This window comes from Lagenorhynchus albirostris, chromosome 12, assembly GCF_949774975.1.
Source record: "Lagenorhynchus albirostris chromosome 12, mLagAlb1.1, whole genome shotgun sequence".
Taxonomy (NCBI): Eukaryota; Metazoa; Chordata; class Mammalia; order Artiodactyla; family Delphinidae; genus Lagenorhynchus; species Lagenorhynchus albirostris.
In genome coordinates this window covers 57,196,073-57,222,302 of record NC_083106.1, presented here as the reverse complement: position 1 = coordinate 57,222,302, position 26,230 = coordinate 57,196,073, and the positions used below count along the sequence as shown (strand labels likewise).

The 26,230-nt window shown below is 40.3% G+C and overlaps 1 long non-coding RNA gene across 1 annotated transcript in view; it reads left to right on the top strand.

Moving 5' to 3' along the window:
* Window positions 1–9,814: 9,814 nt before the first annotated feature.
* Window positions 9,815–26,230, top strand: part of LOC132530560 (uncharacterized) — a 105,059-nt gene continuing 88,643 nt past the window's right edge. Inside the window, exon 1 of the long non-coding RNA XR_009543819.1 lies at window positions 9,815–9,926. This is a non-coding gene — a long non-coding RNA (uncharacterized LOC132530560). The remainder of the gene's footprint in view (window positions 9,927–26,230) is intronic.

The following is a 26,230-nucleotide window of genomic DNA, read 5'->3' as shown; positions in this document are numbered from 1 at the left end:
TCCACTGAGGGTGTCGGTAAAGGTATTAAGAGATCAAGCATTGTTGAGGAAAGATGAACATCCCATTGTGACACAAACAGAATACATTCTAGAAATTAAGGTCTTCACACTTCAAAGAACTGAAGAAGTAATATCTTTAGATTGAAATAGGTGGAAATGGTTTTCAGATCACTGTTTTATACTTCACACATGGAGTAAATTATGAGCCAAACTGTTACTCAATTTATAATATCAGAGGTGTATTTTACTTTCATGTATTTAATGTGATCACTCTAATGCCTGTGGTTACATTTGTGCTAAATTTACTGTTATAAAATCTGATTTTCAGCAGAGTAAGTTTAGCAATAAAATGTTCTCTGTACCCAAGAATAAAAGGAATGTCCTCAGGCAATAAGGTAATGGTATTTTTCCTTAAAATTTGTGTTTTTCAGTTTACTTAAACTAAAACAAAAAAACCCAAACAGTTTACCTATTTCTTCCACACCTCAACCCGCACCTCTGGCAACCAGCAATCTATTCTCCGTATCTATCAGCTTTTTGAAAAAATATTTTTAGAGTCCATGTATAAGAGAGAAAATACAGTATTGTCTTCTTCTCTCTGACTTATTTAGCATAATGCCCTCAAGCTCCACTCATGTTGCTACACGTGGCAAGATTTCATCCTTTTTTTAAGGATGAATAATACCCCATTGTATATCTATATCACATCATCTTTGCCATTCATTCACTGATGAGCACTTTGGTTGCTTTCATGTCTTGGGTATTGTAAATAATGCTGCAGTGAACATAGGGGTGCATATATCTTTTTAAATTAGTGTTTTCATTTTCTTCAGGTAAATACTCAGAAGTAGAATTGCTGAATCATATGGTAGTTCTAGTCTTAATTTTTTGAGAAAGCTCCATACTGTTTTTCACCGTGGCTGCACCAATTTACATTCGCACCAACAGTGCAAGAGGGTTCCCTTCTCTCCACATTCTCACCAACACTTGTTATTCCTTGTCTTTTTGATGATAGCCGTTCTGACAGGTGTGAGGTGATATTTCATTGTGGGGTTTTTTTTTGTTTGTTTTGTTTTGTTTTGTTTTTTTTGCGGTACGCGGGCCTGTCACTGTTGTGGCCTCTCCCGTTGCGGAGCACAGGCTCCGGACGCGCAGGCTTAGCGGCCATGGCTCACGGGCCCAGCCGCTCTGCGGCATGTGGGATCTTCCCGGACCGGGGCACGAACCCGTGTCCCCTGCATCGGCAGGCAGACTCTCAGCCACTGCGCCACCAGGGAAGCCCTTCATTGTGGTTTTGATTTGAGTTTCCATGATGATTAATGATGTGGAGCATCTTTTCGTGTACCTGTTGGCCGTCTGTATGTCTTCTTTGGAAAAATGTCTATTCAGGTCCTCTGCCCATTTTTAATCAGATTTTTTTTGTTATTGAGTTGTATGAGATCCTTATATATTTTGGATGTTAGCTCCTTATCAGATACATGATTTGCAAATATTTTCTCCTCCTCAGTAGGTTGCCTTTTCATTATGTTGGTGGTTTCCTTGCTGTGCAGAATATAGTGTTTTTTTGAGTCATTGTGTTTTCAAATGCATTTGGTTATAATAAACTCAACCACACATGGTAAAATATGACAACTGCTTTTTTATTGTTAGTATTTTCATCTGTAAGTAAGTTTGACATTTAGCCAACAGTTGTTCTTGTCAAGATGCCGAGAAGTGAAAGACATCATAAAAATGGTTTCTTTCTCACAGAAAATAACACTGTGTCGATCATGTTTAAATTTCTCTGAAAAAATAACAAAGAACCAGTCCTCTGTTTTCCAAGGGAACAAATACTGGTGCTTCCCTCAAATGGTGACTATTCCTTGTTCCACCGCTGCGTGGTGCTGCTTGCTTTTAAATTGTGTGTGTGTGTGTGTGTGTGTGTGTGTGTGTGTGTGTCTTTGCTTTTTACATTTAAGAAGCCTGATGTTAAAAGCATACCATACATTCTCATTTGGAAACATCAAGTGCTGGGATTCTATTTACTGAATCCGAGCACTCTATCTGACTATGGAGATTCAACTTTGCCAAATGATGAATAGTTATCTTAAGTCTGAAATAGCATGTATTTCCTGCTAAACAAATGCCCAGCATGATGGTAGCAGAGCTCAAACTAACCATATTGCGAATTCATCTGATTTCACACAGACATAGATTTGTTGTAGAAACATGACAAAAAAAGGCCTTTCAAAATCTGGAAGCATTTAACTTTGTTTCTTCCCAACTGAGACTCCTTATGTTTCACTATTTTACTGAAAGAATGATTAAACAAACAAATAAGACTGTTCTATATGGGTGATAATGTAGACTTGCTAGTTAGAGTTTGGTTAAAAAGAAAAAAAAAACCCACAAGCCTACCTGAACTGGCTTAGGCAAAAAGTGAGGGATTTAAGGGCTACAGGAATAGGTGAAGGAATCAAAGGAAGAAAATACAACCTCCAAGATGGGTGCTGAGAATCAGTCCTCAGGAAACAGTGGAACTGCTGTCTCTATTGCTCTGAAGCCACATAGCCTCTTACCTGTTTTTCTCTCTGAACTTCTTCATTTACTACTCAGTGTGGGTTTTCCCATAACATTCAACTTGCTTGTGGCTTTCACTTGCTGCATCACTAAGTCTGGCTCTGCTTCTATCTGACCTTTCAGCTCAACCCTCAACCTCCAATTTTCTTTAGTGTACCCGTGTCTGTGGTCAATTTCTTGGTGGAGAGAATCTGGCCAATCAGCAGGTTGATAGGCCTATGTGACATGTCCATCCCTGGTCCAGGAGCCTTGGTGGCTGGGGGAGCAACGAGGCCACCTTTCTGTTACATAGTCATCATGAGACCCTTAAAAATGCTAATCAATTAAGCAAAGTTCAACAAAATGTATTAAGCCATCAAACTGAAATGAAGAAAAAGACCTGAGTAGTATTAGAATACTTTTTTAAAAATATTTATTTATTTATTTTTGGCTGCATTGGGTCTTCGTTGCTGTGCACAGACTTTCTCTAGTTGCTGCGAGCGGGCGCTACTTTTCATTGTGGTGCGCGGGCTTGTCATCACGGTGGCTTCTCTTGTTGCGGAGCACAGGCTCTAGGCGAGTGGGCTTCAATAGTTGTGGTGCGTGGGCTCAGTAGTTGTGGCTCACAGGCTCTAGAGCGCAGTCTCAGTAGTTGTGGTGCACGGGCTTAGTTGCTCCGCAGCATGTGGGATCTTCCTGGACCAGGGCTCGAACCTGTGTCCCCTGCATTGGCAGATGGATTCCTAACCATTGTGCCAACCAGGGAAGTCCAGTATTGGAATACTCTTGATAATATAGTTCATCCCCTTATGCTGGAATAAGATCATTCCCAGTATGCATAAATCCAGATTGTCTATTCAGAGTGCGGCATCACTTAATGTAAAGAAATGTATTAGGGAAACTCTTTAATTTTTACCTCATGGGATTTTTTTTTTGTTACATTTTATTTTAAAAAAAATTTTATTTTATTTATTTATTTTTTAACATCTTTATTGGAGTATAATTGCTTTGCAATGTTGTGTTAGTTTCTGCTCTGTAGCAAAGTGAATCAGCTATACGTATACATATATCCCCATATCTCCTCCCTCTTGTGTCTCCCTCCCACCCTCCCTATCCCACCCCTCTAAGTGGTCACAAAGCACCGAGCTGATCTCCCTGCGCTATGTGGCTGCTTCCCACTAGCTATCTATTTTACATTTGGTAGTGTATATATGTCCATGCTACTCTCTCACTTTGTCCCAGCTTACCCTTTCCTCTCCCCATGTCCTCAAGTCCATTCTCTACGTCTGCATCTTTATTCCTGTTCTGCCCCTAGGTTCGTCAGAACGATTTTTTTTTTTTTTTAGATTCCATATATATGTGTTAGCATACAGTATTTGTTTTTCTCTTTCTGACTTACTTCACTCTGTATGACAGACTCTAGGTCCATCCACCTCACTACAAATAACTCAAGTTTGTTTCTTTTTATGGCTGTACCTCATGGGATTTTACCTTATTTAAATACAAAAAGGAAGGGAGGGAAGCATTTCTGCAAAGGCAGAAATAACCTAGAAAGGACTTCATGATAGGGAAGTATTCTTTGGCATTAGAAATTTGATTCCCTATCTTTGGGAAGACAGCATGGAGGGGGCATCTAATGATTGGAATGATTGGGTTATTTGCCTATTTGCCTTAGGAGTTTGAACTAAGGATTTGGGGACAGAGGGAGTATTCGTTTAAAGAAAGATACCCTACTTTAAAAGAATTTCCAAAGAAGTGCACCATGAGTATGGCTGGGTCCAGATGGTGAATCTGGCGCTGCCTTCTTCTCTACATCCCCCCTTCTCCAGGTTCTGCCCTGGTCCCACTGGCCCAGAAGTGGGGATGTGGGGAGGAACTGCGTCCTCAGCCTTGGGATGACAGAAAAGGTCAGGGACTATGGTTGCTAGTTCCTTCCTGACATTTTCTTTACCCTTGAATATTGATGGTAGAAAGAAAGGAAAATATATACAGTGTTATTAAAAATATAAGCCCATTGAGAGAAGCAGGGCTATGGCCTTTACTTTAGATACTTTCACTTCCGTGAGAGAAGAGGCATCATCCACTTCTAAGAAGAATTCTAAGAAATCGGTGATTCTAATTCTATCCTATCGCTAACAAATGTCATGAACTCAGGCAGGTCCCCTCCTCAACCTGGGCCTCAGTTTTCTTTCTTATTAAAAAAAAAATCAAGTCCCTTCTGGCTCTAATCATCCATGTTTTTATATGTCTTGTTATTCACATGGTGCTCTATTAAAGTGGCTGAACCCATCCCAAAGCAGATGAAAATCACGCATTACCAGCTCAAATCAGGATGGATAAATTCTGAGGAGAATATGCCAACTTTAGATTTATAGGAACCCATAAAACAAACAAACAGCATCCGCCTCTCAAATAGGTTGTGCTTTGGTCAAGCATTTGTTTTGAAAAGGGGGAAAGAGAATCCAGGCAATCACTCACTATTCAATGGAGCCAAACCATTTCATCACCCCCCTTCCCCCACATACACACGATCCCGATCAAATTTTTGCACATCCAAAGCCTATATTTAGAGGCAGGAGAGCACAAAGACCCTGGAGCCAGGTTGCCTAATTTCAAAGCCAATCTCTGCTACTTGCTACTATATGACCTTGGGCAAATTACTTAACCTCTCTGAGCCACATTTCCCATCTGTGAAATGGGGATAATAATGGTACTTTCCTCAAATGGTGGTTGTGAGGATGAATAAAAGCACCCAGGATAGTGCCTGGCACATAGCAAGTGCTCAAAAGCATTGCTTATGATTATTACCTATAAGTATGGGTAAAGATGGGGTTAAGAATCAGTGGGCTTTGATATGGTCTGCGAATGCTTTAAAATGAAGAAAAATAAATTACAGACAAACTTCGTTCAGCTTCCTGGAGGCATCTTTTTTTCCATGGTGGTATGCCCCCAAAGTTTGTTCTTGCCACCAAAACATCATCTGTGTCGTAAGTAGCCTCTCCTCTTCAGTAAGTTCCAAGAACCAAGGATGGAAGGACCTTTGTAGGCAACCCCAGTGATTGCCTATGCAGGTGGGCTGCTCAAGGTTTTGTGCATCCCCCAGTTTAGCCTCTCGTTTCATAGATGATTGCCCACCCACATTGGAGAAAAGGATAGGAAGATGGCTGAAGCAGCCCCTGTTCAGGGCAGGGCAGGGCAGATCATGGAGAAAGCTGTCTCAGAAACTCAGAGGCTGGGGGAAGAGAGAATACAGGAGAGAGCACCGTATAAGCAGGGTAGAAGGAAGAGGCAGAGAAACAAAGAAGTTATAAGAATTTTCCACAAATAGCTCCCACAACAGGTTGCGGTGCAGGTTGTGAGCTGAGAAATGTCTTTGGAGCTGGCGTCTGTCATGTTCTCAGTATTCCCAGCAGCTCAGATGGACGGTGTCCTAGAGACCCAGAGAACTGCACGACTCATAAGGGCCTCACCAGGAAGATGCCCAAGAAGGCAGAAGATATGGGTTGAGATGGGTTAACGCGTTAACAGGGAAGGAGATGTGAAAAAAAAAATGCAGCCGCCAACTGCTGACTCACTTATAGGTACTGTAATTTGTTTGGTGTTTTATTCAGTGTCTAATAAAGCTGGTTATCATTTTGTCCATATCACTTTGGAGTTATTCTCGGACATCTTTCTGTTAAAAATCCTGATGGAAGTGCTCTAATTAGTTTTTGAAGGAGAACTACCTGAATGTGGCTGGATCTCTAATGATCAGCAGCTGGTGGCTCTGCTGGGCCCTGGAGAGAAGGGCTGCCCCTAATTGGATTTACCTGCGTGATTTCATTATCAGAACAGAAGTAAAGAGCTGTTATCCAATAAATATGTGAAATAAGGCCAGGTACACGTGCACAAGAGACACAGTCAAACCTAAATCTTGTGCCATCAGTTGTATTTACAAAGTTATGATTTTAACATGTAAGGTTGGATAGAGTTTTAGTGATCACCTAGCATAAATCCTCATTTTTTTATTTTTTATTGAGTTATAATTAACATACAATATTATATTAGTTTCAGGTGTACAACATAATGATTTGGTCATCACAATAAGACCAGTTACCATCTGTCACCATACAAAGTTGTTACAAATTTATTGACTATATTCCCTATGTGTACATTACATCCCTGTGACTTATTTTATAGCTGGAAGTTTGTACCTCTTAATCCCCTTCACCTATTTCATCTGTCTCCCCACAGCCCTCTCCCTTCTGGCAACCACCAGTTTGTTCTCTGTATCTATGAGTCTGTTTCTGTTTTATTTGTTTGTGTGTTTGTTTTGTTTTTTAGATTCCACATATAAGTGATATCATACAGTATTTGTCTTTCTCTGGCTTATTTCACTTAGCACAATACCCTCCAGATCTATCCATGTTGGTGCAAATGGCAAGATTTTATTCTTTTTTATGGCTAAATAATATTCATATATTATAAAATATTCATATATATTTATATCTATATAAAATCTTCTTTATCCATTCATCTGTCAATGGACACTTAAGTTGCTTCCACAGAGGTCCAGAGTAGTTCAACGCTTGCTCAACGACACTGAGTCCAGTAGGCTGTCTGTGTCCTACTCAGGGTCCCTTTCCACCTTAGCCCACTGCCTCTCCCGGATGCCATTTAATCTGTGTCTTTGCGGGGAAGGAGTTATCTCTCTTTGTTTTTACTGTGTAGGCTGGAAGACTTCATTTTAGTAAAACATAGTAATGAAAGTTACTGTTGGCTATTTCCTAAAAAACAGTTGTCTTAGAAAGAGGGTTTCAAAGATGATCTGCAGTTTGTAGAGTTCTTTATTATTATGTATGAGTCAGATGCCCACCTTGAACATCCCAAGAATCATTTCTGATAGAGAACAGAGGCCGTGGGTAAGGAAGCTGAAGTAAAAGTGATGACATTTCGTCAGAAAGGGAATACGTTGATGAACGAGCTGGTGCAAATATATGAGAAAACGCACACTTAAAAGCTAGAGAAGAGAAGGTGGGTTTGCTTGTCTAAAAATGGCCAAGTAAAGTGTATGAATAGGCCAAGTTACTTATACTTGTTGGAGAGAAAAGGTAGCTTATCCACCTACTTCCAGGGCAGCAGTGTCTCAGTGTTCTGTGACTCTTCAAGTTTGTTCAAGTTTCTAAAATAGGATTACCAAGGAGTCTGACAGCAGTGGGAATAATGAAGTGCCCAGAATAAGCAGTGAGGTGGCTTAGGTCATGTTGTATGCAGTGTCATGGATAAGAGGTGATTTATCCCTTTCATCAGCCAGGCTCTTCACAGGCAAGGAAACATTCAAACTGTGCCCACATCCTAGATCATAAATGAATGTCCAAAGCAACAAAAAGCACCCTTGACCAAATATAACTTAAAATTAGACTGCATTCAGGCTTCCCTGGTGGCGCAGTGGTTGAGAGTCCGCCTGCCGATGCAGGGGACACGGGTTCGTGCCCCGGTCCGGGAAGATCCACATGCCATGGAGCAGCTGGGCCCGTGAGCCATGGCCGCTGAGCCTGCGTGTCAGGAGCCTGTGCTCCGCAACGGAAGAGGCCACAACAGTGACAGGCCCGCGTACCGCAACAACAACAGCAACAACAACAAAAAAGCCTCATAAATTAGGCTTTTATTATACCATCACAAAATTCCTAAGAGGCTTTATTTATTTTAAATACAGAAAAATAAAAAGATATTGCATGCCTGTCTTTACCAAGAAAATCTCTTAATAAGATCATTAAAACAACTTCCTAAATCCACTGTGCTTATTTTTTTTAAATAAAATGAAGGGAAATGCTCTCATAGCCACCTCTGCCCTCTGCTGTAAATTGACCTTGCACATGCCTGTCTGGTATGTGAACCGTGAAAAATTGGGGGGAACTCTTTCAACCCTATCTCTTTACCCGCTGTGTTAGTTAACATCTCCAATGAATGATAACTCTGTACAAGGCACACTGCAACGCCACTAATTCATGAGAACACGTTTTAGAGATTCGTAGGTAGATGGAGGCGATGAGGATCCGTAAGGGTAAGTTGAGGACAGCAGGTCTATGTTGCACCCATTGTTTTTCATATGACAAAATAATAAGGGACATACTGCCACTGCCAATAAAACAATGTTCTAGGGATCTCTTTTCCTAGCTCAATGATTAGTTCTAAAGCCAGCTATTCGCTGTTGCCAATATTATAAAACTACTAAAAAGTTTAATAATTTCTTCCTTAAGCTTTTTTTTTTGGTAAGATTTTTAATGGAGTAACAGAATGAATGCATGATTCAACTGCCAGGTCTTTCTCTCCGTCTTCCTTTTTTATACCTAAAAATTAGACTGCCAACTTGGTTTATCTAAAATCAAAGTCTTTTGACTGTTTAGAGATTGTGAGTTTAAATGACTGTTTCCTCATCCACTATAACTTAGAAAAACACAAAAACAAAACTGAGCAGATTCTTTTAGAACTTCCCTGAAATGAATTTAGGTGCTGTAGACACCAGAAATCACCGCTCAAAGGACAATATGAACCAAGGTTAATCGTCACCAGAAATAAGAATCTTGAAATGGAACTAGAATGAACAACCGATGCTAACAGGATGCTTTTCACTCTGTGGTTGCCCACAGGGTGCTTTCTGGTGTTGGACTCCAGGTGTTTGAATTCTGATCTGCCATTTCCTACTGTATCACTCTGGGCAAGTTGTCCTATCTCGTTAAGTGTCAGAGCAAAATGGAATAATAAGAGCAACTTCCTTATAGGGCTGGGAGGACTAAATGGGATGAAGGCTCCAAAGCTTCTAACCCAGTACCTGGTTTACAGTTACCATTATGCTATTATTATCTAAGGTTGGTGATAGAAATTCATATGATGAAGTTAGCGGCTTATCTTGAAATTCTTATTACTCTAAATATCTGTATCATACTTACCTTGTAAGTCATATTTTATTTCTGTTTTCAGATGAAGAAGAGAGATAGGACAGATAATATGTAATTAATTAATTTTGTCATTGAGTTAAATCTTGAAATATTTTTTAAAGTGTTTCTACTTTTGGGACATGATGACATGATTTGGAATGTGAATCACAGTATCTGTTATGTCTTGTGACTTAACCTGTCAAGAAGCTCAACAACTGCAGTTTTCCCTTCTTTTTTTTTTTTTTTTTTGCAGTGCGCGGGCCTCTCACTGTTGTAGCCTCTCCCTTTGTGGAGCACAGGCTCCAGACACGCAGGCTCAGTGGCCATGGCTCACGGGCCCAGCCGGTCCGCGGCATGTGGGGATCCTCCCGGACCGCGGCACGAACCCGTGTCCCCTGCATCGACAGACGGACTCTCAACCACTGCGCCACCAGGGAAGCCCTTCTCTTCTTTTATTTTTAGCTTTGCAAGGTAAGTTGAACATTTTGCTTTTAAAATTTCATTTGAAAGAAAAATGTCAATACTATGCTTTTTGCAAAGATTTGGCCTCTCTCTTGTATGGTAAAATCTATTCAATTCAGCCAAATACTTTATGGCCAAACTATTTCTCCATACTGGCAAAATGAATGTTGAATCAGACATTTATACTGATAATGATAGCTAAGCTAAGTTACAACTGCTAATAGCTAAGAGTAGCTAAGTTACAAGGGCTTGGTTCAGGAAGAAGAAACCGAGCCAAAAGAGGAGGTAAAGAAATCCCTGCCAGAATGAAATGGGAGCTTATTCCAGTGGATTTTGCATTCATTTCATCACTGTTTTTGCGTTGCACACATATAGAAATGGAAGTGGTTAATTCCTGGAAATACCACTCTGGGGAAGGGATAAAGATGGGCATCCACTGCCTGGCTCCTCCCCAGTGCCTAGAACTCTCTGAGCAATGCCACTGGTAATTACTAGTAGTGCTTAACCACTCTCCAGCAAGTACCTCTCTTTCTCTTCTCCTTTTTTTCCCTCTCATTCTTCTATGTCCTTGATCAATAAATAGCCACTCTCTAAATGGGAGGGTCCAGCTCCCATCCTCAATAAGCTTCTTATTGAATTAGATGTGCCCTGCGTTGAGCTCCATAGACTCCTCCACGTGGCTGTCAATGTCCAATCAAGATAGTCTGGGGCTCCTCAAATTAAACTACATTTTATGGGTCTTATAAGTACCCACTGGGTAGTGCCTTTGTAGTATAAGAATATGCAGAAGGAAAATGTGTATTTGTCCTATGATTACATTTTCTAAGGGAAAACTAAAAATATGCCATTTTATTTTCTACTATATAAAACAATGTTTCCGATGGAAGTGGATTCAGCAATCCAAGAGGGTGTTTGTAAGTGCCAGCAGAGGTCCAGGTTGCTTGGCACTACACATGGGGACCAAAAAACCACATATGGCTGCCATTCCGGGAGATGCTCAGTTCGGAGCAGCCCAGAATAAAGCTTGTGAATGAGGGGTGCAAAATGTGAGGGCGCCACTGTGTTTTATTCTTTAAACAAAAACAAAATAAACAAAAACCGAGCCCTAAGTGTATTATTTTCCCTCAAAAGGGAAAACACCAATAATGGGGTTTAGGGTCGTGGTGCCAAGTTCTCTCAAGTTATATACCACACTGATGCAAAGCAGATGAAATTTCATCTGTGGCTTGCAAATGAAAGCTTTTTAATGGGGGAAAGGGAACCATTTCTGCCCCATAGTTGTGCTGAGGCCTCAGGTTCAATAGAAGTTCAAGTCTTCCTTTTCTCAGCATGCCGGAAGCAGGCATCTCGGTAAACACCATGCCTAGTGAATTCATGGGGACCATACTAAAGGGTTAATGAGAAGGGCTTCTGAAAGCCAAGAAATACAAAAAAATCCTCCAAATGAACAGTCTACTGTATAAGTTTATTTTTTTTAATACATCAATCTAACGTACATAGAACTAAATCTCACCAAATGGGGACTAGTCAATAAAGAGTACCTTTAGTAATACATCTCATCGTCTTTTCATTTGTAGATGATAATGAATTTGGCAACCATCCTGCCCCTTTTCATAAATCTAAGAGCGAGATCCCATGCATCCTTAACTCCTCTGTTTTCTGAGCAGGGGATTTTTAGACCACTGTTGTCCTAGTTACACCTTTCATGCTGAAAGAATTGATAGCATTTGGAAGAGTTGGAAAGGTTAAGTTTTGTCATTCTCTTTCTGTGATTATAGCTGTACTTTTAGTTATTTATTAGTTTCATGTCAATTTCAACTTCAATGAAATAGAGTCCTATCTTCTTTCTCCAATGATTTTGTATTGCTTATGGGAGGTAAAGGTGAGGAAAGAAGAGGGAACTGCATGATAAAGTTCATGTGAGTCCAAGCGGGCACCAGTGAGGAAAATGTGAAAGACCACCTCAGATCAGTGTTTGTGTCACCTGATTCTGAAATGTATGGCTTAAGAGTGTAAAGTGCCGTTAGCCATCAAGATGTGTGTCTCCATGTTCTGCAGTATCCCAAATGGGAGTACTGTAGTTTACTTCAGTTTCTTTATGGAATAAAAGATACCACTGCCAGGCAACTCTTGCTTGGTATGATAAATGTCCAAACGGAAAGGAAGAATCCTCAAGGTGGCAGCACCTTCATAGCTTTCAAATCCTCCCCTGGTGAGGTTTTTAATTAGAAGTAAAGATACGGTAACTACATAATAACAATGGATCCAGAAATAAACATCTAAATGACACCACCAATCTGGAACTCTGCAAGAAGTATTAGATTATTAGTGATCTCTTCTAGTCTTGGATTAAATATACTTGTTTTGGCTTTCCTATGAAAATACTCCCTTCCAAAGAAATATTGCAAGTTTATAGACTTGAAAATAAAACAAAGCATAGAGTTTCAAGAACGAGGCTGTGGCCTGAGACTTCCACGCTAACGTAACACTGTGTGTTGGCCTGTTTCTCATCACCGCCTGGCCTTTCCTGTCCTTCACACCAGCCATGCTGTTCTGCTGTGACCATTGCTCTGATTTCCATGTCCCTGTGCTTAAGAAAGATGCTATTATGGGAGCTTTGAGCCAAAGCAATAACAGTAAAGAAATGATTTAAAACCAGGAGCAGGAAAAGAGAAGGAGTGACAGCTCTCCTGAAGGCTATGAAGGTGAGAAGATCTCCCCTGATGGAAACAGGCAAAACCGCATGCTGTTCAGTGAAAAGCTCTCTTTATTTTTGGCATTTGCAAATGAGCCCATGGAAGATATTTACTCACTGAAAACGTAGCTCAATCAAGTATCTTTTCTGTAAAAGAAGAATATGGAGGAAAGGTTAGCACGTCTCACAACCCCTAATATGGCTCCATCTTTCCAAGTTCATGAACCTAGGTTGCTACAACATCAAAGCCAACTAGGCAAGAAGGGAAATATTTAAAAGCTAGTTGTCTCTCCTATGTACAACTAAACTAACACATATGATTTTTTAAAAACTGGATTTACTGAATTAAATGAACTGACCTTGAGAGACCATAATTTCAATTTTGGGTCATCTCCGAGACAGTTAAGCCACTGTGTGGGTGACACTACTGTCTGTCATTTACTGTCTGTCTATCAATGTCTCAGTCACCCAGGCTCAGAATCTGAGCTTTACATACTGGCCATCCATTGAAACACCGTCCACTGAAAAACCGTTATCTGTCAGACACTGTCCTAGGGCCTGATCTGCAGCACTTTATTTTCCTTTGAACCCTATCATAAATCAGTCCTTCCCTCATGTTCTCAGTTTTGTTTTTCCTGTCTAGTCCCATGGACTCCAATCCCTTAACGAATCTATTACTGCAAAAGCCCTAAATTTTCAGGTTTGCATATGGTTAATCTTTGAGTTAATTCTCTACCACTGCCATTTGCTTGCATGATTCATTTTCACTGCCATAACCCCCTTGTCTACGAGATCAATTGAAAAGTTCCTTTCTCTGGGACTGAAACTTTCTTATCATCTAACCCCTCCTCATGGTAATAACTTTATTTCCCAAGGCTCTTCACTATGTTCTATACCCACCATGCTCTTTTGCCCACTGGCATTTCGCTCAGGTTGGTTTCCCTACCCTCTTGCCAAGCTCCAGACCTCCCCTAACATCCCTTTTCCTTTCATTGCAATCTCTCCTGTAACATTTATTATTTCTACTCCATATTCTACCTTGTCTTACTTTCTAGTTTTTAAACCTTTGTTGTTTTCCCAGAAAGATTATCTTCTTCTGAGAGGCAGATTCTGGATTTTTTATTCATTTTGTCTCACTGTGTTCAGTGCATAGTAGGTGGTCAAGAAATGCTTAGCAAATGGAATGATTTCTCTATAACGATTGGAAATTATTAGATTAGATTTCTCTAATCTCAACTAGGGATGTTCATCATGGTCATTAAATCCCCAAGGGAACACCTTTTAGAAAGACTAGATGTCATTCTACTCAGGAAAGATTCAATTTAAGAATGTTCCTAATAGGTACTAGAAAATGTTGAATCCTTCATGTTGTAAAAGCCACCTTTAGAGGATTACATGATTGTTAATGTAACAGAAAAAGCTTATACTTGATTTTCATTTGTAACAGGAAGGTCAGGTTACTGCAACATCTTCTGTGTTGTTATGACATGTTAATACTGGACAGCCTGACCTCTTACTCTAGCTTAATAATTTTATTTTCTCTAATAACACGGTCTCTATAATGGTGAATTATGATATTTAGAAATGTTTTGAAGACTGCCTGGTATAAAGTGGGTAATTCTGACCGCCAAGGACACTTCTCTGCACTAACGTAAAAGATCGCAAGACAGTTGCCCTTTGCCATCATCCCAGCTGACTTTGGAGAGCATAGTGACACAGCAAACAAGCTTTCCTTCATGGGACTTGTTAAATGTGTATCTTGCCTGTATCTGAGTGTCTCCATTACTGATATTGACTCAGCCTCCTGGGACTCGGGAGAAAGGGGAGAGAGAAGATGATTCGGTTAGTATTCCCAGCTTCACATACAAGTGGTTGCTTTAGAGACACATTTATTTCTGAAGTCGTCTCCTGAAGAAAAAATAGATAGCATAATTAGATATCTTAGGAAAAACATAGGATATTTAGGAACTAACCTTTTTAAGGGTGTTTGTTCTGTTACCACTTGGGACTATTATATATTTCATACTTGGTATGACTACCTTTAATTATAGACAGCCTTCAAATTTACAAAGATTACCTTCCACAGATGAGGAAGTTAACATAGACTGAACACCTGGTACTGCACTGGGATTTACAAAAATGGTCCACAGTGAAAGGTAGGAAAAGCTACGAGCAGAAAAGCCTGAAACTGCCCCAATTCAGTTTTTCTGCCATCTTGACTAAATGGTCTGTTTTGCATAACTAGCATATTCTGTGTTCTCTCAGCGTTAGCAACCAGGAAAATCTTTGCAACCTGCATTTTCTAGCATTCGTGAGAATTATTCCCTGTTCGGTGAGCTTTAATGACATGCTTGTGCTGTAGGCTTCAAAGGGTGCACAAGATGGGAGGGGCCTTCCTCCCACGCCTGTACCCTCTTCTTGAGGGCGATGGCAGGAGGGCGCTCACCTCTCTCCCTGAGCACTGCCCATGCCAAACTAGAGCAATAGAGGTAGATATCTGACACAGCTGAGAAAAGGGACCGTGTAATAATAACGTCCTGGCATTATGCTGAAAGAAGTGGTCATATTATAAGAAATACGGGTGTGTCTACCTATAAATAGTTTACTACAGAGTACCTGAAGAACCTGCCCTCAGCCTTCCCAGCTCTTTGAGAAGGAGGTGGAAGTCAAGACGGTGTAATGTAATCGAAATCCAATACCCTGGCGTGGAGAGATGAAAAGCGTGTCTGGTATTTTCGCTATGAACATCTTTGCTGCAAGCTTTTTTCCTGCACAACTAATTGGCCATAAGACAGTTTTGCTGTAAAAGATAAAATAATGAAGGACTTCCTGGTGGCGCAGCGGTTAAGAATCGCCTGCCAGTGCAGCGGACATGGGTTTGAGCCCGGGTCCAGGAAGATCCCACATGCCGCAGAGCAACTAAGCCCATGTGCCACAACTACTGAGCCTGCACTCTAAAGCCCGTGAGCCACAACTACTGAGCCCGCGTGCCTAGAGCCTGTGCTCCGCAACAAGAGACGCCACTACAATGAGAAGCCCACGCACCACAAGAAGAGTAGCCCCTGCTCGCCACAACTAGAGAAAACCCATGCATGGCAATGAAGACCCAATGCAGCCAAATAAATAAATTTTTTAAAAAATATAAAATAATGAAAATAAAATAGAAGAGAGACATTAAAAGGGACGTAACAAAACATGAAAAATTAATAATGAAAATTTCAACAGATTTTATTGTGAAAAATGAAAATACAAAAAATATTTGAATACACTTAAAATATATGTAGATTCATGGTTATAGTTGTATTCAAGTATATCTTAGGAAAGCAATGATACTTCCTTTCTCAAAGTTGATCATTAAGGATTCAGGATCTAATGATAGATGTAAGTTCTTTACAATATTAAAAAATCTGCTTTAAGTCTCTTTAGATTTCCCTGAAGTAAACTGAACAGAGGAGGGATGCTGGTATTTTTTATCTATATGTCATGTGTATAATTGGTAGTACATATCTGGACTACATTTAAATGCTCCATCACATGCCCAGTCTCTATATTTCACCAAATCGTCTAAGCCAGATTCTGTGCCAAATACCAAAATTCTGTCTACACGATAGTCTCCACTATCAAATAGCAAAAAAATGTTCACCATTTTCAAGAAACTTGTACTTATCAGGAATCAGTAACCATTGCTTTTTGGGATTATAGGAGGAGCTTCATCTTCTTTTGCCCCCAACTTCTAATATTGTGTGATAAATTGGGTAAAGGTGGCATTGGAGGGCAAGCTGCTGTGTCGAAATCAGCCAAAGAATCAGTGATTAATGCTCTTGAAGACTGTTGTCGATTACTGGCTGCCTCTTTTATAGTTTTTACAGTTCTGTAAACTTTTGCTTTTAATGGGTGAGAGGGATTTGCTCACTGAAGGATTTGCAAACTGATATGTTATTTTCTTCTAGTCTAATGTAGTATGCAGGCTGGCTTTACACTATTATTTCACAAATCCAGTAAGTTTTCTTATCACTGTGTTTTTATTAAGTCGATATAAGTAGTTGTTATCCACTATTTGAAGACTGTCATGTCTCCTCGTCACTGTCTTGACCATTATGAGGCCTAAAATGTATACACTATAAAAAATGGGAGTACTGTATTTATGGAGACATGAAACCAAACTGTCAATCAGTTGCAACCAGACTGTCAAACCAAACTGTCAAACCAGTTATCTTCTCTGTTACAGCAAAATTGCCTTATGGCCAATTGGTTGTGTGGTGAAACTGCTTATGGCAAAGATTCTCACTGTAAGGATACCTAGAACCAGTGAACAGGTGGTCTGGACTATCAGGGGAGTTGAACAAGAGGGAAGGAGACAGAGAAGGAGAAAATCCTTGACACGGAGCTGAGATGGCATCACTTTGGAGTGATGGGCAATTTAAGAGGAAAAATACAAAGTTGTTTTGCTCCACCCTCCAACTAGATGTAATCTTGTTTATCTAATAGTATCATCTCCTGTCTGACAATGTATTCTCCATCCCTTCCAAACATTAGGGTATCAAAAATACACACACAGAAAGAGAAACAGAACTCATAAAGTGGCCGGTCACTGGAAGACACAATCTATGAATGAAACGCATGCATTTTCCACAGATGCACCTGGGTGGTATTTCACTCACAGCACTACCTCTTCTTTCCTTTCCTGATGTCATCGCTCAGAACCTACTCCTCTTCATGACCCCTTTCAGGAGCTTTATACTCTACCTTGCATACTTCCATTATGGCAGTAGTTGTACGCTGAGGGGTCCCAGAGAAGACGTGTGTGGAGGAGAGTCTACCCATTCTCTCCTAATCGTTTCTACCTTGCTGTTCCTCTGTACCCTCAAAGTCTACAGGTTTTGCAAAGTCTTTAAGATGTATAAAAGTCATGTATTCTTTCTTCTAAAAAAGTTTATTTCAGGAAATGTATGTTTAAAACTCTCTTACCTGCTCTGTAGACTGCTTGGGGAGATGGGCAAATAAAAAAGTGGAAAACATACCGGAAAAACTCAACAGACAAGGGCAATACCAGCAACAGCTTAGTTCTGCAGAAGCTGCTAGTTGTGAAGTTTTTCGTGGCTCTGTCTCTATGGGGGCCTGAATTGCTTTCTGATGTCTGTCTGAATTAACCCCTGGTTATTGACAGTCAAGACCCATTTGCATGAGTCAAGAAAGAAGTTGTTCTCCTGAACTTGTGGTGGCCTTCAACCACGCAGGAGCAGCCCAGAGTTTCTGGTGAGTGAGAACGCTGATTTTCCTGCTGCTTGTACAACTCACCTTTTCACACTCCAGAAAACCTGGCAGAAAACATGTTGGTGCTCAGGATCAAGTGACTGAATTAAGGTTTCCATGACTCCCTACCTACTTTTGATGCCATTTTCTATCACTGGTGTAAGTGGAGAAAAAACTACGTGGAGAGAAAGCTGTGTGACAAAGAGGGTGTTCTAGTTTGACTCATATGATGTGAAAAATGACCAAGGATTGCATTTAACTCTGCTCTGTAAATCCCATATTAATTTTCAAATGTGTCTTCTACCCGAATGACAGTACTTGAAAAATAAACTTTGCCCTCTAAACCATTTTGGAAGCTATTTCCTTTTGATATTAAATGTTGGAAGACAGAATAGACTAGTAGATGACACCCACTTACCTCTGGGCTGGTACCCACTTAGCTCTGTGCGACCATGAGCAAGCTATACATAACCACCTTATGCCTCTGTTTTACCATCCATAATATGAAGGTAATAATAAATTCTACTTTATAAAATTAGTGTGAGGGTTAAATTAGTTAATCCATAGCAATCCAGTAAGAACAGTGCTTAGGACATGTAAACATTCAAAGACTATTAATTTATTTAGAGGAAATCTGAGACCCATTGGGGTAGAGGTGGCAACATGATTTTTGGATCTTCCCAGATACCACGTAAAAAAGAAATAGACAACTAGATAGCAAGATAAAAAACCCATGAACAGCCCAAAAAGGTGACAAAGTATCCCCATTAACTCCAGAATACAAGGAGATGGGAACAGATTACCAACAGCCGCAAGACCTAGATGTTTTCGGCTTCCATGCGGGGGGAAGCAGAGGGAAAGAGCAGACGTCTCTCAGACCTGAGAATAGGGGAGTCCCCACACCGTCAACAGACATTCGCTAAAAGGGCAGAATGCCCATTTGAGAAACTCAGAGAGACTATGCCCAATCCAATAGGAGTGCAAACAGCCTATGGATAAGGACTGGAGGGACCGGAATGGACCAGCCCCCGTGAGCTCTCAACATGGACTAGTCATGACTCCATTCATAACAGAAGAGAAACAATAAGATATGAATAAAAATTGAGGACTGAGACAATAGAGATGAAGGAAAGAGAAGGTCCGGATAAAAATGGGGCAAGAAAAAGAGCTAGAAAATCTCAACAAAAAGAAAAAAATCTGCCAATTTTTTTAACACTACACAAGAACATGAAGAGAATCTGTGCAGTTATTAACTCTGTCTTGAAGCTTACTTCTTTTTAAACATTCAGGAAAACTAAATTTACATTAAAATGAGCAATAGTAAGTTAAATACTATATACACATTTAGAAGCAAAAAATTATAGTATTTCAAAAAATCTTTTAAAACTTGAGAATATGATACAAGAGATAAGTGAACAATGTAAGTCAGAATGGGAAAAATTTAGACATGAAGTGACCGAACTCAAAAAATGATTAGAAATAAAAGATAATTTTTTTCTTTAAAAATTTTTTTGGATTTTTAAAATTGAAGTATAGTTGTGTATAATATTATATGTTCAAGTGTACAGCATAGTGATTCACATTTTTAAAGGTTATACTCCATTTATAGTTATTATAAAATGTTGGCTATATTCTCTGTGTTGTACAATATGTCCTTGTAGCTTATTTATTTTATACATAATAGTTTGTACCCTTAATCCTCTACCCCTATATTGCCACTCCCCACCTTTCCTCTCCTCGCTGGTAACCACTAGTTTGTTATCTCTATCTGTGAGTCTGTTTCTTTTTTGTTGTATTCACTAGTTTGTTTTATTTTTTAGATTCCACATACGTGATATAATCCAGTATTTGTCCTTCTCTGTTTGACTATTTTACTTAGCATAATACCCTCCCTGTCCATCCATATTGTTGCAAAATTCATTCTTCTTTATGTCTGAGTAGTATTCCACTGTGGGTGTGTATACATATATATACATACACACACATCTTCTTTGTTCATTCTCTGTTGATGGACAGTTGGGTGAAAAGCTAAAAGCTTTTCCTCTAAAATTAAGAACAAGACAAGCATGCCCACTCTTGCCACTTCTATTTAACATAGTATTGGAAGTCCTAGCCACAACAATCAGACGTAAAAAATAAATAAAAGCTGTCCAGATTGGAACGGAGAAAGTAAAACTGTCACTATTTGCAGGTGACATGATACTATATATAGAAAACCCTAAAAAACACTCCACAGACACAAAAAAAACTATTAGAATCAACAAATGAATTCAGTAAAGTTGCAGGATACAAAGTTAATATACAGAAATCTGTTGCTTTTCTATACACTAATAATGAACTATCAGAAAGAGAAGTCAAGAAAACAATCCCATTTACAACTGCATCAAAAAGAATAAAGTACCTTGGAATACACTTAACCAAGTAGGTGAAAGACCTATACTCTGAAAACTGTAAGACATTGATAAAGGAAATTCAAGACAGTGCAAATAAATGGAAAGATATCCCTTGTTCATGGATTGGAAGAATTAATATTGTTAATTTGTCTATACTACCAAAACCAATCTACATATTTAATACAATCCCTATCAAAATACACTTGACATTTTTCTCTGAATTATAACAAATAAAGCTAAAATTTACATGGGACCATAAAAGACCCTGAACAGCCAAGGCAATCTATAGAAAAAAGAACAAAGCTGGAGGTATCATGCTCCCTGACTTCAGACTACACTGAAAAGCTACAGTAATTAAAACAATATAGTACTGGCACAAAAACAGACACATAATCAGATCAGCTTCTCTTAAATCCATTGTTCACAAAGCTGTACTACTCGAGCCTCTATTCTGTTTCCTGATGGTCACTAGCTTGAGCTTGAACCCAAACCAACATTTCTCCTTAAGGATTCTACCTCTCTTCCTCCACTCTGACAATAATAGCAAACACCTCTCAAATTTTTCTAGATAAGTTTTCTAGGCTCCACACTATAATAACTCAGAATTAAACTCCCTGGGCTCTTTGGGGGCTGCTCACAGGATCTAAGTCTTTGAATCTTGTGAGACTTGGCCATGAATAATCTAACGGATCCTTTCACTCAGTAGTTGCCCAACTCACACTGAGCTGCAGCGTCAAATCCAATGTGATCACAGAGATCCACCTGGCAGGCCCGGAGGAAGCTGGCCAGCGCTTCATTTTCCAGCTGGATGATTTGGTTCCTCACGCATCACATCCCTCCTGCCGGGCAATTTGCACAGCACCATGGAGTTCCGGTTATTTTTTTTAAAGCCTTTTGGATATCCTCAGGAGCTGCTGTGGAAGCTTCAGCTGCACAGGAGATAAGTCTGAAACGTCAGAAATAAAAAATACAGGATGAATGACTAGAAAAATACAAACTCTAGTTCTTGACCTGGTAATAGTGTAGAGGGAATCGTGAAAGTGTTAAGCGGGGGCAGTGATCCTAATATAAAAGGAAAGCTTTCTTCTTTATTTCCCATGACCTTGAAGCTGTAGTTAAGGAACAACTTTGAAATGAATTACTTTGGCTATATGATTGCATTCTTCTCATGTGCTTGGCCAAGACACCGGCTGGTCATTCAGAGTTCTAGTAGGTGCTGGAGAGGGCACAGAGGAAGGAAGGAAACTAACATTTATTACATGCCCAACACTGTGTTAGACACTTCCCCTTTACCGATGGGGTCACTGGGGCTCAGACAAGTTACCTCATTGCCGTGCTTTATAGTGTCAGAACCAGGTTGAAGTGCAAAGCCCATATTCTTTCCATACAGCATTTTCTACTCTTAAGGAATTTTAGAGGCTCATGCTTGACTAGCTCTGCCCAAGCACCCTAAGCCTGCATCTTAAATGTGAGCAAATAACCCCAGGTCATCAAAACTTAGGGAAAAGCAACCACAACAAACCATGTGAAAGTGTTAATAAAACTCAGAGGAAAGGTGAAACTCAGAGGCAAATAAAATTTCCCTAAAATCTACCAGTATCCTCAGAAAAGTAAGATTCATGAAATGCATGAATAAATGCCACAAAAAGAACTTTCAGAGAACTAACTAGAATTCTTAGAAATTAAAATTGTGATGACAGAAATGAAAGGCTCAGAAGACTTATGAGATGATGTTCAGGCAGTCCCCCAGAAAGTAGAACAAAAAGACAGCAATAGGAAAGAAAATACAGTAGAATTAGAGCATCATGCAGGAGATCCCCAAATCTTTAAAGTATGAGTTCTATAAAGGGAGAGCAAAGAAAATAGAGAAAACTAATTTTTAAAAATGTGTCAGAACTAAAGGTCAGGAGTTTCATGACGGGAAGTGTCCCCGGCGTGCCCAGCCCCAGGGCTGGAAACAGACCTTCCCTGAGGCACCTCAAGAACCCACACTCTCTGGCACAAAGTGGAATGTGTTAGATCCGGATAAAGAAGAATGTCTGCAGTTAGCAACACCTACCACAGTGTGCCTATCGTTATTACAGGTGTTGCTGGGTCCTAAAAATAGGTGTGAAATGCAATTTTACCCTCAAAGAAGTTTCTCTTGCAGAAGAGATGCTAGCAGAGAGCCGGGAGAAACAAGGAGAGACTGGTAATCATCAGGTGGGGAAGGGCGGTGCTAGCAACAAGTGTTTCATTTCAGCTGCAACAGAACTCCAGCTCCAAATAGAATGAGTGCAAAGGGAAGTTCTGGCCTGTGTAACTGGGAAGTCCGGGGGGGCGCTGCCATGAGCACAGTATGAGGCAGGAACTCGGGTGCCATCAGGATCTGTCTCTCTTGCTGTATCTCAACTCTGCCTTCTCTGTGTGATAGCTTCATTCCACAGGCAGAGTCTCTTGATATGGTGGAGAGATGGCTGAGGGCATCTATAAGCCTACATTCTCACAAGGTATGATTCAAGGTGGAGAGACCTTCTATGTCCTGGTGCCCTTAGAGCAAATCTCATGGAAGACTGTAATTGGCTCTGCTTCATTCCACTAAATTACTGCGCTGGGCGAGTGGCTAGTCTGATTAACCGTCATAGGTCAAGTGCATCTCACTGTGATGAAGAGATGTCATTGACAGCCGCACTTGGACCACCTGGAGAGGGGAAGTCAACTTTGACAAAGAAAAGAATGCTGCTGGGGAAACAGTATATATCTACTAGGGAAGAAGAGGTGAGGCTGCAGACAATATGTAAGGTACAAATGTAAGTAATGACAATGTAAGAGAGATTTGTTTTTATTAACAATTCCCTGCAGCTCTGCTCGATATTTCAATGGAGCACCACAGTGGCTCTAACCTGTTCCCTCCTCTACAGTTTTTAGAAGTTGGGTTCTCTCCCATATCTCTCTCCCTAACTGCGACTGCTCCAACCAGCAGACTGTGGATGAGAACAGAAAGGATAAGGAGTTGCCATGTGGGGAGTTGATGTTGCATAACTGAAAATAGTCTTTCTCAGGTTATTCTTCAAAAACATTCAGTTGCTCAGAAAAGAATTAAGTACCCACTGTGTGCTCAGGATGGCCATAGGCACTGAGGATACCAACGAGAGCAAAGGAACAGTTTCTGTCTTCGAAGGTCTTAAACTTTAGTTGGGGGTTGCTATGGACTGAATGTTCGTGCTCCCCAAATTTGTATGCTGAAGCCCTAATCCCTAATGTGACTGTATCTGAAGGTGAGGCCTTTGGGAGTTAATTAGGTCATGAAGGTGAAGCCCTCGCGATCATTCATGAGTAAGAAGAGATACAAGAGAGATTCTCTCTGTCTCTCTCTCTCTCTCTCTCTGTCTCACTGAGCAGTTATATCTTCTGCATGTGAAGTTACAACAAACCAGGAGGAGGGCTCTCACCAGACATCGAATCTGCCAGCACCTTGGTTTTGGACTTCCTAGTCTCCAGAATTGTGAGAAATAAATGTTTGTTGTTTAAGTCACCCATTCTATGGTAATTTTTATTGCAACCCAAACTGACTAAGACAGGCATGAAAAACATGTACACAAAGGTAGAAATCAATTTGAAGAAATTTATAGAACTGTGGCCAGTGTTCCATAGCCTATAACTAAGTAAGGACTCTTGTCAGTGGCAGGAATGAGAGACATTATGCTTCATGGGGAGCTGGTGTGCCGAGCGTTGCCTGCTACCAGTGCCCAGCTCTGGGGCATCAGTTGAAGTTATGCAGTATTTGACAACGCCTCTAGAATATTTCGCTTTTATTGCAGATACAGCATATCTGTAAAACTACAATTCAACTGTGTATTTGATTCCTTTCAGTAAAGTCTATCCACCTTCTGAATTTCTATGTTGAAAGCCTGTCAAAAGGGCAAGAGACCGTCTCTGCCCTAGTGTTCTTGTATGAAATCTCATGCATGGAGGTTATGCAGATGTAGGCTCTGCAGCCTGAATGCCTGGTTCTATCTTTATCACTCAGTTGCTACGTCAGTCTCAGCAAGACAATAATTTCCCCGTGCCTCACCTGTGAAATATGGTTAATAGTACCTACCCTTAGGGCTGTTATGAATATTAATTAATGTAAATAAAAGGACTTAGAATCACACGTGGCTAATAGCTGACACTGTATGTTAGATAGTATTATAATTTTCCCAATTATTCCAACAGCACAATGATTCTCTCAGTCTTTTTGAATGACTATATATATATATTTTTTATTGAGTTCTGTCATGCCCTCTTTCACAATATCTCTGTCTTGCATTTAATAAACTTTTATTTACCATATAACATGTTCTAGCCAAACTGTGGAGATTAAAAAACAGAACCCTCTTATTAGACACTTCCTCTCCATTCCTATGACTACAGCTATGAAATTTGGACTGCCATAATCAGATCAGCTTCTCTAAAATCCATTGTTTACAAAGCCATCCTACTCAAGTCTATTCTGTTTCCTGATGATCACTAGCTTGAACTTGAACCCAAATCAGCACTTCTCAGTGAGAATTCTACCCCTCTTCCACCACTCTGACAACAATGCTGGTCCGATGCCGTCTCCAGACATCAGTAAGCATACCATGCTTCTTTCTTTCTTTTTTTCCCTTTGTCTTCAATTAGATTCTAAAACTCCTTAAGAGTAGACAATGCTGTTATGGAAAGAATATGGGCTTTGCACTTCAACCTGGCTCTGACACTATAAAGCACGGCAATGAGGTAACTTGTCTGAGCCCCAGTGACCCCATCGGTAAAGGGGAAGTGTCTAACACAGTGTTGGGCATGTAATAAATGTTAGTTTCCTTCCTTCCTCTGTGCCCTCTCCAGCACCTACTAGAACTCTGAATGACCAGCCGGTGTCTTGGCCAAGCACATGAGAAGAATGCAATCATATAGCCAAAGTAATTCATTTCAAAGTTGTTCCTTAACTACAGCTTCAAGGTCATGGGAAATAAAGAAGAAAGCTTTCCTTTTATATTAGGATCACTGCCCCCGCTTAACACTTTCACGATTCCCTCTACACTATTACCAGTTCAAGAACTAGAGTCCAGATTTTTCTAGTCATTCATCCTGTATTTTTGTTTTTTGGGTTTTTTTTGCGGTACACGGGCATCTCACTGTTGTGGCCTCTCCCGTTGCGGAGCACAGGCTCCGGATGCGCAGGCTCAGCGGCCATGGCTCAGCCGCTCCGCGGCATGTGGGATCTTCCCGGACCGGGGCACGAACCCGCGTCCCCTGCATCGGCAGGCGGACTCTCAACCACTGAGCCACCAGGGAAGCCCCATCCTGTATTTTTCATTTCTGACGTTTCAGACTCATCTCCTGTGCAGCTGAAACTTCCACAGCAGCTCCTGAGGTTATCCAAAAGGCTTTAAAAAAAATAACCGGAACTCCATGGTGCTGTGCAAATTGCCCGGCAGGAGAGATGTGATGCGTGAGGAACCAAATCATCCAGCTGGAAAATGAAGCGCTGACCAGCTTCCTCCGGGCCTGCCGGGTGGATCTCTGTGATCACATTGGATTTGACGCTGCAGCTCAGTGTGAGTTGGGCAACTACTGAGTGAAAGGATCCGTTAGATTATTCATGGCCAAGTCTCACAAGATTCAAAGACTTAGATCCTGTGAGCAGCCCCCAAAGAGCCCAGGGAGTTTAATTCTGAGTTATTATAGTGTGGAGCCTAGAAAACTTACCTAGAAAAATTTGAGAGGTGTTTGCTATTGTATTAATATGAGCCAAAAATGCCAAAAGAAATACCTTTCTGAGATGTATTTTCATGAGCTGAAAAGACCAGATATGAGTCTCAAGGGAGGAATTCTTTGAATCGAATATATTGAGCATCATATTAAAAAGTATACACAGTAATTTTATCATATATTGATGTAAAAATGTATTTTGTGTCTTACCTCATGTAACAACCTTGATAGAAAGTATTACGGAATAACAACATGAC